The sequence below is a fragment of the Ursus arctos genome, unplaced genomic scaffold (genome assembly GCF_023065955.2).
Source record: "Ursus arctos isolate Adak ecotype North America unplaced genomic scaffold, UrsArc2.0 scaffold_12, whole genome shotgun sequence".
Classification (NCBI taxonomy): Eukaryota; Metazoa; Chordata; class Mammalia; order Carnivora; family Ursidae; genus Ursus; species Ursus arctos.
Genome location: NW_026622786.1, coordinates 22,847,082 through 22,861,010, shown reverse-complemented (window position 1 = coordinate 22,861,010; position 13,929 = coordinate 22,847,082). Strand labels below are relative to the sequence as shown.

Genomic DNA, 13,929 nt, shown 5'->3' with positions numbered 1-13,929 from the left:
CTCCTTAATTATATCCTTTGGTACCTTATGAGCCCTTTCATTTCTTCAAACTCTTACGCCTTTCTCTAATTCCGAGAAATTCTTGTCTTTATTCCCTCAGACATCCCTTTACTTTTCGTTGTTTTTCTCTCTTATTCTGTGACTCTCAAGTAAATGTTGATTCTTCTAATTCTATCCATCATGTCCCTTACTAAATTTTTAAAAACTGTTTTCCACAACTTTACTTCTTCTTAGGGCTCTCATCGCTCTCATCTTCCAGCTCGCTAACTTGTTCTTTAACTGTATCTATTCTTTATTTTATCACTTATTGAGTCCTTTATTTCAAGTCTTATATTTCTACAATAGTATTTCAAATTTTACATTTCTACTACAGTATTTCCACGTGGTTATAACATATAGCTCCTTGTTCTTTGTGTTATTGATATCTTCTTCGTCTTTTTGAAGGTAATTCTACTTACTTTAAATCATTTATCTCTCTGGTTATTTTTAAGATATAGATCTTTCAGTTTGTTTCTTAATGTGGGTATCAGATGTCCTATAAGTGTGCCTGTAAGCTCATGGTCTCCTGAGAGTATTAATTAACTTTCATGGAAAGGCTAAATTCTAGGTTTACTGTGATGTTTGTGGAACATTTCAGGAATAGGGGTTGGGAGGGAACGTCATCCCAGGAGGTCTAACTGGAAATAACGGGAAAATTAATTCTTGGAAATGTAATTTATCCTGGCCAAGCTGACACACAAAGTCACTACCACCTCAGCTTTTAGAAAGGGAGGAGCGGAAAGGGTAGAAGGAACTCCCAGGAGTCCCTGTTCTGTCCGCATCTGTTGTTACTCACGTCTTCTCTAGCTGAGCTCTAGCACTGCCCTGTTGTTTCTGGCCAGCGCTGCATTGATCTGGCTGATTTTTTGCCCTGCAGTGGCAATACAGCAAACTGAAATAACGCTTCTAATGCAACAAAGAGGGGGAGAAAAGAACACAACTCCAAATCGCTCCCTCCGCTCATTTCTCAGCCATGTTTTCCAGCTCTCTTCAAGCCTTGAATGATGCTTTTCCACTCTCCCCTCCCTATCATCTCCATTAACTGCAGCACAACTGCCTCCCAGCAGGGCCTTCGCTCAGTTCTTAACATTAGTGTTTGGCTCCATCTTCTTCCCCACCACATGTGTGTGGTGGTGTGGTGACATCAAGGCTGCTGGGGGAAAAGCTAGCAACCCATGTATTTGCCATCACATCAGCTGTAATAACATTTGAAATGTAGATTTTGAATTTCCTTGTACAAAATTATTAAATTAATATGAAGAAATGATAAAAGAAATGGTCAACTTTGTTATATTGCTTAGTTTTACTGGAGATTTGTTTATCATAGTTCTTTTCTGACAAATCTTTCTGAAGAGAAAGGGGCAAATGAGATTTTGTTTTGAATTATTAGAGTTTTTTGAAGAATTGTATATTTTTGGCCCAGGTATCAGGGTAGAAACGCATTTAAGGAAAGCTGTTTGTCTCAATTTCTCCTAAAGATAATGAGAGAAGGCTATACCATGACCAACACCTGCTCTTATTATTCTGGAATATTATTCATCTATCCAGTTCTTCCCTTTGGGTCCATAAATTTCAGCAGTATTTCCTTAGAAACCAAAAGGAAAAGAAATCCTTCCTGTATCATTAATTTCTAATCTGGTCTTATGACTGGTGAGAATAACTGGCAGCATCCAGCCTGGCCAACACATTTCTACGTGTCTTTGAGATGGATTTTCCAGTTCCCTGAAATACTAAGCCACATGGAATTTAGACAAACAATATAGATGAAATTTTATTCTTATTTGGACATCATAATAGAATTTAAACTCCCACAAATGACCAAAATTAAATCCAACCACTTAACACAGAATACCAGCTTTAATGGTGTCTTAAAATTGTTTATTTTTTGAGCAACTGACAACTTAATATCTGGATCTTTCTCAGAAGTCACAGAGCATGTTGGTCAAATAATTATTACAGAAATGCTCCTAAGTCAGGTAAAAAGAGAGGAGGAGAAAGAGAGAGAAAGAGAGGGAGAAGAGGAGATGCCAATACTCTTATTTGGAAATGATCTTATTATAAACTATTTTTGGAAGGTAAACCTATTGAGGACAGGCCAGATACTATGCTCCTTCATTGCCTTACGACACCGGGAAGACCGAATAATCAAGATTGAGCAAAGAACAAGAAGAGTGTCCTAACACCGTAAACTCCACAAAGAAGTTACCAGGGAGAAGGGGACAAACGCAGTGACTGATCTTCCTGAGGGAATGACAGTGTCTTGACAATGGCTACGAAAGCTCGATGACCCTTAACATCTTGTGGAACAAAGGAGTCACTAAAACAAGGTGAAGATGTTAAAGGGGGAATATAAGAAACACAAAAGAAAGATGACAAGATGACAAGTTAAACATAATCCGCAGAACAAGAAACGTCAGAAGCCTCCTCCGCACACCTACAAACACCTGCCCTTTTGTTAATACATAAAAGAGAGCCTCTCACTGTAACCCCTTCCCTTCCTTGGTGGGGGGAATCCAGACGCCTGGGCAGCGTGACATAGCTGATGGAAAAGATCGTACGGGGCAGCTCTCTGGACAACACATCCAGCAAACTGTGTTTTATCTTAATCAGTCTTTTATTGCTCTACTCACAAAGTCTCAAAGGCCTTAGTAGGTTAAAGTAGACACAGTCACTGAATGATCAAGTGTGCACTGAGGAAGAATGATGGGGGTCAATCTTGACCTGAAAACTTCTACTCTGATCCAACTTTCAAAGAGAGAAGAGAATAATCAGTCACTTGTGATATTCCTTTTTTAATCAGATGAGATCTGATTCAAATTTTCAGTTTACGGTCACAGATCTCTGAGGACCTTTGATGTCTGTGACCTAGCTCCCGTGGAGTGCTCCCTATGCTCCCAAATATTCTCCCATTCGCCTTGGCCTTAAATCCATCGTAAAGGGACAGGCTATTTTATTCAAGCATTTCTTTCTATCTAGTAATAAAAAATTGTATTCAGGTGAATAAGACAACGGGACACAAGAAACAATATGAAGGAGTTATTCATATTAGTTCTCTAATGGCAGGATCGCTATTGTTGATGAATGAGGATCAGAGGAAGGGAAGTTCCTCAATGAGGAGTTGAAAGAAAGAGATAAAGAGTTTGGAGCAGCAGGGCAGCAATTATCTTAACAAATATCGTTTGTGTAACAAACTGAGGGCTTCAGAGGGGAGGAGGGTGAGGGACTGGGATAGGCTGGTGATGGGAATTAAGGAGGGCACGTATTGCATGGTGCACTGGGTGTTATACGCAAATAATGAATCATGGAACTTTACATCAAAAACTAAGGATATACTGTATGGTGACTAACATAACAATAAAAAGATATTATAAAAAATAATTATTATTATTTTTCTTTTTCTGGATATCAGATGCAGAAGATTGAGTTAATGATTTCCTCCTTTCATGGCATATGATCGTCACTGGTCAAAGCAAGACTCCTATTCTGTTTAAAAAATTGTTCCATTTTATTTCTATCCCTCATTCCCATTCCACCTCCCCATAGGTAGCCATTCTAATGTATTAGATGTGTATCTTTTATCCCATATGTTCTTGCAAAATGGGTATGGTTTTGTGTACATTTAATTTACATAAATAACATCGTGTTTTATATATCTATTTAAAAATTGTCTTATAGTCCGAGCCATATATTTAAGATTCATCATCTCACTTTGTATACATAGTGCCTTGATTCTTTTTTTTTTTTTAAGGTTTTATTTATTTGACGGAGAGAGAGAGAAAGCACAAGCAGGGGGAGTGGCAGAGAGAGAGGGAGAAGCAGGCTCCTTGCTGATGCAGGGCTCGGTCCCAGGACCCTGGGATCATGACCTTAGCTAAAGGTAAGACACTTAACTGACTGAGCCACCCAGTCACCCCTAGAACCTTGTTTCTAAACCACCACACAATGTGTACATTTTCTCTATGATAAATTTACATAATGATAAATAATTTTCCCTGTGTACTCTCTCAGGTATGTGAACCCAGATTTCTTCTGGTTGTGTCACCCCAGAGGATGCTGAAGTCCATATCCATCTATATGACCCCTAAGGACCTGTGTGAGAATCTCTTTGGATTGTAAAATTCTATTCCAGCAGTAGAATTGTTGGTGTTAAGGTTAGAATATATTTGAAACATTCCAAGTTTTTTTTGGGGGGGGTGCCACTTTTTCTTGCATGTGAGGTTGGTGAATAAATGGGGTGATCAGACATTACTAAGAGCAGACCTTTCTCTTCTGAGTACAGGAATTTTCTCTATTCTTTGCACCACAACACATTCCCTCCACAAACTTGTCCTATCCTGACCACTAGAGAGAGGGTTAGATTCATTGCGTTATATTTCCTGTGGGCTGCCTAACCACTCTCTCCTTTGTGGATATGTGTAACTAGCAGCTCACCGAGCTAGGTTAGTGATGTGGGATATACAAATTCCCTGTTGGCCAACGGCAATGCTAGAGATCTCATTTAACTGTTTTCTGGTGTACTAAAAATAGTGCCTCTGTGTTAAAATCAGGGACAAATGCATACAACTTGCTGACACAGGTCTTAGAGGTGAATTTCTAAGAAGATGGCTGACTTTTCAAGATCTGTTAAGGAAAGGGCGGTGAAGCTTTGAATTAGTACCCTTTGTATGTGAAACATATGGAAGGCTTTGATGTCATGGGCTTGTGGAAAGAGAGACTGGGTTTAGATCTGCTGGGAAAAGAAAATAGTGCAGAGCTACCTTACGATTGATTCCTCGAGAATAATTTGTAAATACTTAATGATAGACTATCTGAGTGTTAGGACGACCATATTTTGTAATTCACTCAGTTATGTGTATATCATGTTGTTTGTTTTTAATTTGTTTCACCCAACACCCCCACATTCTTCTGTTACCGTCACATGGCAGCTCCAATAACCACACTGCAATGCCTCTCCTATCAATGTGAAGTTCTCAGTCCCCAAGAAAGCCTGATACAGTCATTCCAGACATTCTTACACAGACATTTCTATCTTTTACAGGGGCTTTGAACTTTGATGCTAAATCAGTGTCCTCTTACAAGGGAGAATGCATTCTATAATTCACAGTGGAAACTTACTCCTTCAAGAGCAGTGATTTAATCTCAACTTGAGGGGAGGGAGAAGGACACCCCTCTTAGAGTCTCCTGGGATGCAAGTGCATGTTTGGGGAGTGGGAAGTTTTTAAACACTGTAAGCCTTTACCTAGGAGATTCTCATCCCCTCCCCCGCCATTTTTTGATCCTTCTACTCACCGCTTAACCCCATAACATTCAGGACAATTTCCTCCATAACTTTTTGGATAATCAGCCCCTTAGGGACAATAACAGCGCCATTGTTCACTTGAGCAAGTATTTTGCCTGTAAGACAGGCATTGGGAAACTGGGTTAAGTGATTGGTCAGATTCGAATTTTTGAAGAAAAATTCTTTTAGCTTCCCTCAGTTGCCATGACATTTTTGTTTTTCAAAAAGTAGCATAGTATATTAATCCACTGGAAAAACAGTTAATTTTAGGCCAGAGGCCTGAGTTTTAATTGTGCTCTCTGGTGCAGACCGCCTTATTTGGTAACATGATGGCTCTTTGAGGCTTTAGTTGGACTAGAGAAATGCCAAGATCTTGTCCAGTTCATAAGTTATTAAACGTTAAACCTACAGGAAAAGCAAACTACAACGAGAACTTAGAATATTATGACTCTTTTTTTCCTTCATTTTTGAATTTTTTGGATCAAGAACACAAAGTACTGTTTCCTTTCATCCTAACACATTTTTCTATGGTTCATCTTCTCCAGAACAAAACTACTAACCCATATGGAGGCTCTACGCTAAGAAGCAGTTTAGGCACAGCTGTGTGTTTCTGGTCCCTTTTGTTGGCTAGCCTAAGCAGAAAAAGGGATCTCCTTGGGAAAGACTCTTTGGAGAAGAGGTTTCCATACTTTAGAATATCGGAATCACACAGATGCTGTTCCCCTCTACCTTGCAGAGTCGCTGATTCAGTAGATCTGGGGTGGGGTCTGAAAATGTGTATTTCTAACAAGTGCCCGCCCAGGTGAAGCTGATGTTGCTGGTCAGAGACCACACTTGAAAAACCACTGTTCTAGAACATCATTTGCCCGGTGTTGACACAGTGATCTGAATCGCTCCGTGTCAGCCTCGTCCCCAGGTTACAGTATGTGATGGGTAGCCTTTGAGATGATGCCTCAACCTTCTGTTCTGGATTCCAGAAAATTCTGTTTTCCAATAATAATCACCACACACACATACACACACCCCAGCAACAGAGAAAATGGAGAATGGGACAAACACATTTAGTCACTCAATTTCTCTATTCTTCCTCTCTTCGTGACCCAAACTATAGACAGTCTGGTTCACATTATTGGCCTAAAATAATAAAAAGATTGACGTATTTTGAATGGTGCATTATCAGTTTTCAGCAGAATCCAATAGAGAAAGATCTCCAATCAGAGTTCAGATACGATCTCCCTTTCTCTCTGGAGATCTGATATTTATTATTTTCTGTTTACCATGAAACATGTTATTCACTCCACCTTGTAATAGCTCATGCAACCCTTGAGATAATCCCACTGGATAGGTGATATTTTTTTATCCCCATTTTATAGATGGGGAAACCAAGGCCTAGAGAGGCAAAGTAACTCATCTGAGGTTGCTCAAAAAACACGAGGTGGAATTAGTTTGCTGTACTATACAGCCTCCAATTGTATAATACTGTAAAACCGTGACACAATTTCTTTGCTGTTTACATTCTGTAAAATGGGCTTATCTCCCAGGGATAATGTGGGAATGATTTAGATAATAGACTTATTAAGTGCGACAGAGAAAGAATGTGTTGTGGCTGCCAGATATTAATTTTTGAAATATTTTAGATGTTACTCTCCTTTTCCACAACAAATCAAATGCTACGTTGTGTAAGTTTATTATTATCTGTTTTACTTTTTTTGCACGTCTGATCTTTAAAGAATTATTTTTATGTCCTTTTCCTCAAAATGGTCATGCATTTTGGGGCGCTTGGGTGGCTTGGAGGGTTAGGTGTCAGACTCTTGGTTTCTGCTCGGGTCATGATCTCAGGAGTGGTGGGATCAAGCTGGCTTGGAGTTCTGAGCTCAGCGGGAGTCTGCTTAAGGATTCTCTTCCTCTGCCCCTCCCTCAACTTGCCCACGTGCTTTCTCTCTCTCAAATACATACATACATACATACATACATACATACATAAAATCTTTTTAAAAATGGCCGTGCATTCTTTTTTCCTGGTGACATTCAATGGAACTACTCAAAAATCATTTTATTTTTCATGTGTGACCCTAAAGGCAGATGTGCTGTCATCACCGATTGGTGGAAAGAGAGGTCTCTTAGGATTTGAGTTCCAGCCCTGGCTTTGCTGCTATTCACCATGATTCTAGCAGTCACTGAACCCTGCATGACATCTGATGGGGTTGGGTTTGATCAGAAGAACTCGAATTTTTCTCACAATAGTATAGAATGGATGACTTTGACATTCACAGACCCAGGTTTGGGTGAAACCCATGAATATTTCACAGAGATGCAAAACAAATACTTTGGCAGGTACTTTTTTTTTTTTTTCTGAATTGCAACAACTAGAATAATTAGCACCATGTTGGTTATCTTACTCACCCTGTCATAGATAAGATAGACCAAGAGTTATGAGCAATCCAAGGCAAACTGGCTGTAATCCCACTCTTTACTTCTGATCAGGAAAGCACTTCAGAATGCAAGTGAGGAAGCATGATGCGTTTGTCATGGGAATCACCTGCAATCTAATCTATTTTTTAAGAAAAAATCATTTTCAAATGGCAACACATCATTATTAATGATTAATTATTGTTCCTGGCGCTTGCACGTGCTCACCACTCTTTGGTTGAGAACCACAGGATTAGATGATTTTCAGATCTCTTCCAACACGAACCTGTCATTTATAGTCTTGGAACTTTCATCCAATAGACCTTCACGGTGGTCTTTCTGGATTCACTGCTTTGAAGATGAGTTAGTTACATGGCACAATCACTTTTAAGTTCTGTCCAGTTTGCTAATCTGAAAACAAAACAAAACAAAACAAAACCCAAAACTGGTGTTATAGCAGTTGCTTGAAAAAAGAACAGCCCTGAGAGGAAACTAAAATTGCTGCCTGAATCATTTCTCCTGTAGAATCCTGAAAGTCATGGAAAATGTCAGGTTGCCTGGTGCCTGCTGGCTTCTGAAAATTCCTGACATCTGGCACAAACATGGCCTCAGCCCTGGAATGGGGAAAATAATGGAGTCCACTGACCTTAGGCGCCCAAATCCTCCCAATGGGAAATCTTTTAGGTCTAAGCTTTCTACTTTTATTTTTGCATCCAGCATTTCTCCTCACTTATTTATTTATTCCCTTTGGCATTTATTTATTTTCCCTTTTGGATTCTTAAATGACTGCCTAGGGAATTTTTAGAAAATGTTTTAATCTCCATAAGGACAATGTAATATTTGTGTTACAATTTCCTTTTTAAACGTTCTAATCGTTTAGTATTTACCCTATTTATCCTGGCACAAAGTCTTCAAAAACAGGATATTCTCCTTAAGTCCCATTTTAGCTATATTGTGGCAAATCACAAGCAAGCTTTTCTAATTTTTTTACATGGAAGTCTTGGAATTTCCACGGCTTATGTTCTGAGCCAAAAAAAATAGAGATCGAAAGCAGGGAATTTTTTAATTCAGCTGATTTACTTCACATTACTTTTTGCAGATACATTTGCTTAACAGGGCTGTGAACTGTGTGATTTGGAAATGGAAAGTTTTATGAAATCAGAAGAAAAAAATGGTAAAAATAGTTTGCATCTGACAATACCAATCCCAGGAAAAGGTGATGCCTAAGATATTTACAAGAATTTCCAGGACAGCTATTGGACAGGAAGACCAAAAAAGGGCTGGGGTGGAGCTGAATTGAGACTGTTTTGAAAGCAGGCACGGTGCGAGAGCAAAAAGAACACCAAACATGAAATTAGGAAACTTAACTTCTAGCCCTGGCTTTCCTGTTACCTAGCTGTGTGCTTTCAAGCAGATCAACTAACCTCTCTGGCCCTCAGTTTTCTTCTAGATCTAATGGAGAAAAAAATACTCGCCCTGCAAACTTGGAATTGTCAGGAGGCTCACGTGGGATAAAGTATATTAAAGAATTTTAGAAATTACAGGATTGCCTGGGTAGCTCAGTCGGTTGAGTGGCTGCCTTCAGCTCAGGTCCCTGATCCTGGGATCGAGCCCAGTTTTGGGTTCCCTACTCAGCGGGGAATCTGCTTTTCCCTCTGCTCCTCCCCCCAACTAGTGTTCTCTATCTCACTCTCTCTCTCAAATAAATAAGTAAAATATATTTTAAAAAGAATTTTAGAAATTATAAAGCACTTTACAAGTGTGAGATATCTTTTTAACATCTTTCGATAATTCAGTTAGTCTTTGAATATGTGGTATTTAAGTTGGAAGAGATGGCGAGATTAACTGGGGCATTTTAGCAGGCCAGGACATGCCGTATTATCATTAGTACTTGTTTATACCCTCAGAAATTCATACAAATATCTCTCTTTGGAGCAGGGTCAGCTCCAAAATGATTCTCTTATAGGACTCTAGAGAAACCTACTGATTTCCTATTATTTTGTTAAGACCACCTTCCTCCATTCTGCTCTTCTTCTCAAAGTTCAAATTGCTCCTAGAAAGACCACCCCTCCCCTGCGCATCTTAGTCTTGCCGCTACAGATGGCCTATGAAGCCAGACCCCCAAGATGGTGGTAATTAAGTCTGATCCTGGATCTTCCTTTAAGAGATTATCAAGATAAATTCCATCATTCCTTACATCCTTCTTGACAAGTTCAAAATTCTGGCCTCATTATCAATACCTCTTTGTACATTCCTTATTCTGAGACAAATTCTGCATCTTCCAAGACTTCCATTATGCCCTCTAGAATTTAGTATCGGTTATCTACAAAATCTCTGATAGTCTCTACCTTCACTGATCTTTCCTTCATCTTTATTCTAATGGAAGCCTGGCTTGACCTGATAACACTCTTTCCACTGGATGGTGACCCCACATGCCACTGAGCCTGGAGGTTAGATTAGGGATCCTTCTTCTCATTGCCAATTCCAAAACTTTGCTCCTGTCTGCTACTGCCCAAAGCCTGTCTTCTTTAACCTCCTGATACCCCAATGACCCTATTTTATTCATTAACGATTTTGACCACTGCTTCCATCACTTCTTCTCCACTGCTCCTATCTTTATTCTTAGGAACTTGAATACCCTCATGGACCTGGCCTCTGAATTTCTTGACCTTCTGGTTTGTAATAATCACTGCCTCTACCCAACTTTCACTATTCTCTCTCATAGTCATTTCCTAAAACTTGTCATCACTCCTAATATTTCTTTTTATTATCACTATTATTATTATTATGTTCAGTTAGCCAACATATAGTACAACATTAGTTTTTGATGTAGTGTTCAAACTCCTATTATTTCTAATTGAAATCCTAATACCAATATTACCATTTTCTGACCACTCACTACCTCCTTATTTTTTTCCAATTTATTTACTACAATCCCAAGTTAACAGTTCTTTGACTGTCTTATTGTTCCCATGTAGGACGTTCGAGGCTCACCTTCACTCCTGTGTCCCACTTTTGCACCATTATCCTTGGCCAGTAAACTCCCAACTTTGGATTATCCAGGACCATACCTTGTAGAGCCTGCACTGCTCTAGCTAACCCTGACTGGGACGAAGCCAGGGACTTCTTAAGATATTTATTTCATGCCTTTTTCCATATCTCAGGCCATTAACAATAACATATATATATATATATATGTATATATATATATATATAGAAGAAAGGGGAAAGGAGAAGAGAAATTCCTGAAAGAAATGCATCATCCTCTTGTTCAAACTCTTTGGACTTCTACCTGGTGTTTGCTTTGCTTCCCTGCTGATCGTTTGTCTCATTACTCTACAATAGAAACTCCATGAAAGTAGGGATATCGTTTGCTTTGTCACCACTGTATTCCTGAGCACCTAGAACAGTGCTTGGCACATAGAAAGCTCAATAAAGATTCATTTTGTCACCTTAGCTGTGGAGGGGAAATAGCCATGTCCATGTCCAGGGGTATAAACACGAACATTGGGGAATGAGTAAATCCTTGAGCCCAGAGGCTCAGCCAATGGTAGAAAGTCTATCTAAAGCATAAAAAGCAATAACAATGACCTAAAGCCATGAAGTAGGATTTCCATGAAGTTTCTGAAAAGGGATATGTGCCTTGCAAGAGGACCAGTGCTGGTTTTGCTTTGAGTCATAGTGCCTGACCAGGAGATATTTGGCCTACTTGTCTACAGTTCTTTAGTTAGTTATTATTAGCCCAGAAATCATAATGATGAAAGGGGAGGACTTTGAGACCACCTCTCCCGCCCCATTCTTCTTTGCAGGTGAAAAAACTTGGACCTTTAAAGTTAAGACTCTTGTCATAGATGACCCTTTTATTTACAGAAGAGAAGGAAAAACCCAGGTGTCTCTTCTCCTAGCTACTTTTCTCTTCGTGGTACCCCATATGTCAAAATGTCTCTAAACAGTTTAACAGTGCAGTGCTCAACTACAATTCTTGAAATGGCACTGGGTTCCAAAAGAAAATCTTATGTGTTGTTTATGAAAATTGGAACTTTAATTTAGCACAGAAATTTAATATATTTTAAAGGGAGATTTCCAAAGGGGTTATGCTTTGGGAGAAAGGTATCTGAGCTTTAATCAAATGGCAGAAAAACCTTTTACTTGTTTCCCATACAGAACTCTGATCATTGTAAATTATGAGATCATTCCCAAATTAAATCATTAATTAATAGACAAACATTTTGGTTTAGAGTGATTTTCCCTTATGGCATTTGTCTCTTTTATCTTTCCCATGTGTTTGTTTGTCCCTATTTACCACAATCTCATAAAATGTCCTCTCCAAGTCTCCTCTCACAATGTAAATAGATGTTTTGCAATCATTCTGGAATGAGAGGAACCCTGAATATTTTCATCTCCTCATTCCTTAGTGTTGCCCATGTTGCAAGTGAAGAATGGAGTTGGATTCATTTGGGGCCAGAAGGTGTAGCGGGCTGGTCTCACAGGTTGGCTGCCGAGGAAATCTCCCTTAGGGCTAACTGGAGTCAGCTCTAAGAACACGGTGTGAAGTGTGTTTTATGGCCAGGGCTTCCATTAATTTTTTTTTTCTAAGCTCTGACAAGAGGCAAAGAGAATTCCTTTTTTGGAGTTAGATCTTGGGCCTCTAGGGGAGAATCAGACAAGGTGCTCCCACGCTGTCTGCTCATTCTTCTCCTTCTTGTACACTCACAGCAGAAGGTGTGTTTAAACTTCAAAAATGGCCCTGAAAGTGGTATTGAGAAGTTGTACGCATCAGCTTGAGGAGAAGTGGGCGCAGTCTCCTGGATCACCAGTCATATTCGTCATGTCAAACTGGAGTTAGACTCAGGAGCTTCTGGGTCCTCTAAGTGACAATGTCAAGGGGAAGGTATGTCTTCAACCAACATCGAGACTGAAGCATCTTGGTGTAGTGCACCAAGTAGTGAACTGAGGGTGAGGGGAGCTGAGTTTAAGACTCAGTTCCCGGAGTGCCTGGGTGGCGCAGTCGTTAAGCGTCTGCCTTTGGCTCAGAGCGTGATCCCAGCATTCTGGGATCGAGCCCCACATCAGGCTCCTCCGCTGGGAGCCTGCTTCTTCCTCTCCCACTCCCCCTGCTTGTGTTCCCCTCTCTCGCTGGCTGTCTCTGTCAAATAAATAAATAAAATCTTTAAAAAAAAAAAAAGACTCAGTTCCCTGTCTGTGTGATCTTGCTTCATTATACTTCTCTGAGCCTCGATTTTCTGATCAACACCATGAAGACAAAAACAGCCACCTCACTCCTCTCATAGGGTTGCTGGGAGGCTCACAGACGATAATCTCAGAATACTTTGGAAAAGTCTTCAGGGAAAGAGTTACATAATGGGAAGTGTTTTAATAACCAAATGAACTGTCCTGATTATTGCCTCAGTAATTAATTATCTATGGATATGATAATACCCAGCAGCCCAGAAAGCATGTAGTTGTTTATTTCTCATCTTGTCATAGACACTTGGGACAGTCAGAGCATCAGACCAGGTAATATGTAAAAATAAGCAAGACTTCTGCACCCTAAGTGTTAAAATCTGTTGAGAAAGCAAAGCACATGCTGGAAATAATAAGTAAGGGAACAATTTCAAGGCCAGGTGTTTAAGGCCAGAGATGGGGATTAGCAGAGAATAGAGGAGGGTCACCCCCAACAGGAGAACTGGAATACACAAAGGCACCTTTGTCCATATAAAATGTTGAACTTGAAAATTTGCGATAGTCAAAGCATAAATGATTAAAATTCTGAATTCTGATAAATAAATTTACAAAAGGGAAAAGAGAAATAATTTCTATAGTGACAGATTTTTCCAATTATTATTTTATGTAATAATTCAGTGTTAGATTAAAAATTTCGTAAATCACTCATATTAGGTACACGTGTATTATTAAATAGACATTTTTTTACTCCTAATGATGAGTAATAATTTTCTCAAAATTCCAGAAAGCCACAATAAATCCATGGTGAATTTGGCTTTTAACCAATGATTCTTCCTGTAGTTCGTTTTCCTGAAAACTTCAAACTTCTATTCGTTTGCTAAAATGTTATTCCTTAATTACAGACAAGAGGTAAATAAATCGCTCCTCTTCTGAATCTCAAGTTGAACTATTTGAAAGTTCTTTATGGATACTGTGCAGTTCTTCATTCTAATATAGGAACTGAGTCCATGTCTTCATTT

At 39.3% G+C, this 13,929-nt stretch overlaps 1 long non-coding RNA gene across 1 annotated transcript in view; it reads left to right on the top strand.

Moving 5' to 3' along the window:
• The window catches only part of LOC113254346 (uncharacterized), a 36,711-nt gene extending 23,792 nt beyond the window's left edge, over window positions 1-12,919 (top strand). Inside the window, exons 3-5 of the long non-coding RNA XR_003315745.4 lie at window positions 3,788-3,916; window positions 4,048-4,190; window positions 12,443-12,919. This is a non-coding gene — a long non-coding RNA (uncharacterized LOC113254346). The remainder of the gene's footprint in view (window positions 1-3,787; window positions 3,917-4,047; window positions 4,191-12,442) is intronic.
• The last annotated feature ends 1,010 nt before the right edge of the window (window positions 12,920-13,929 follow it).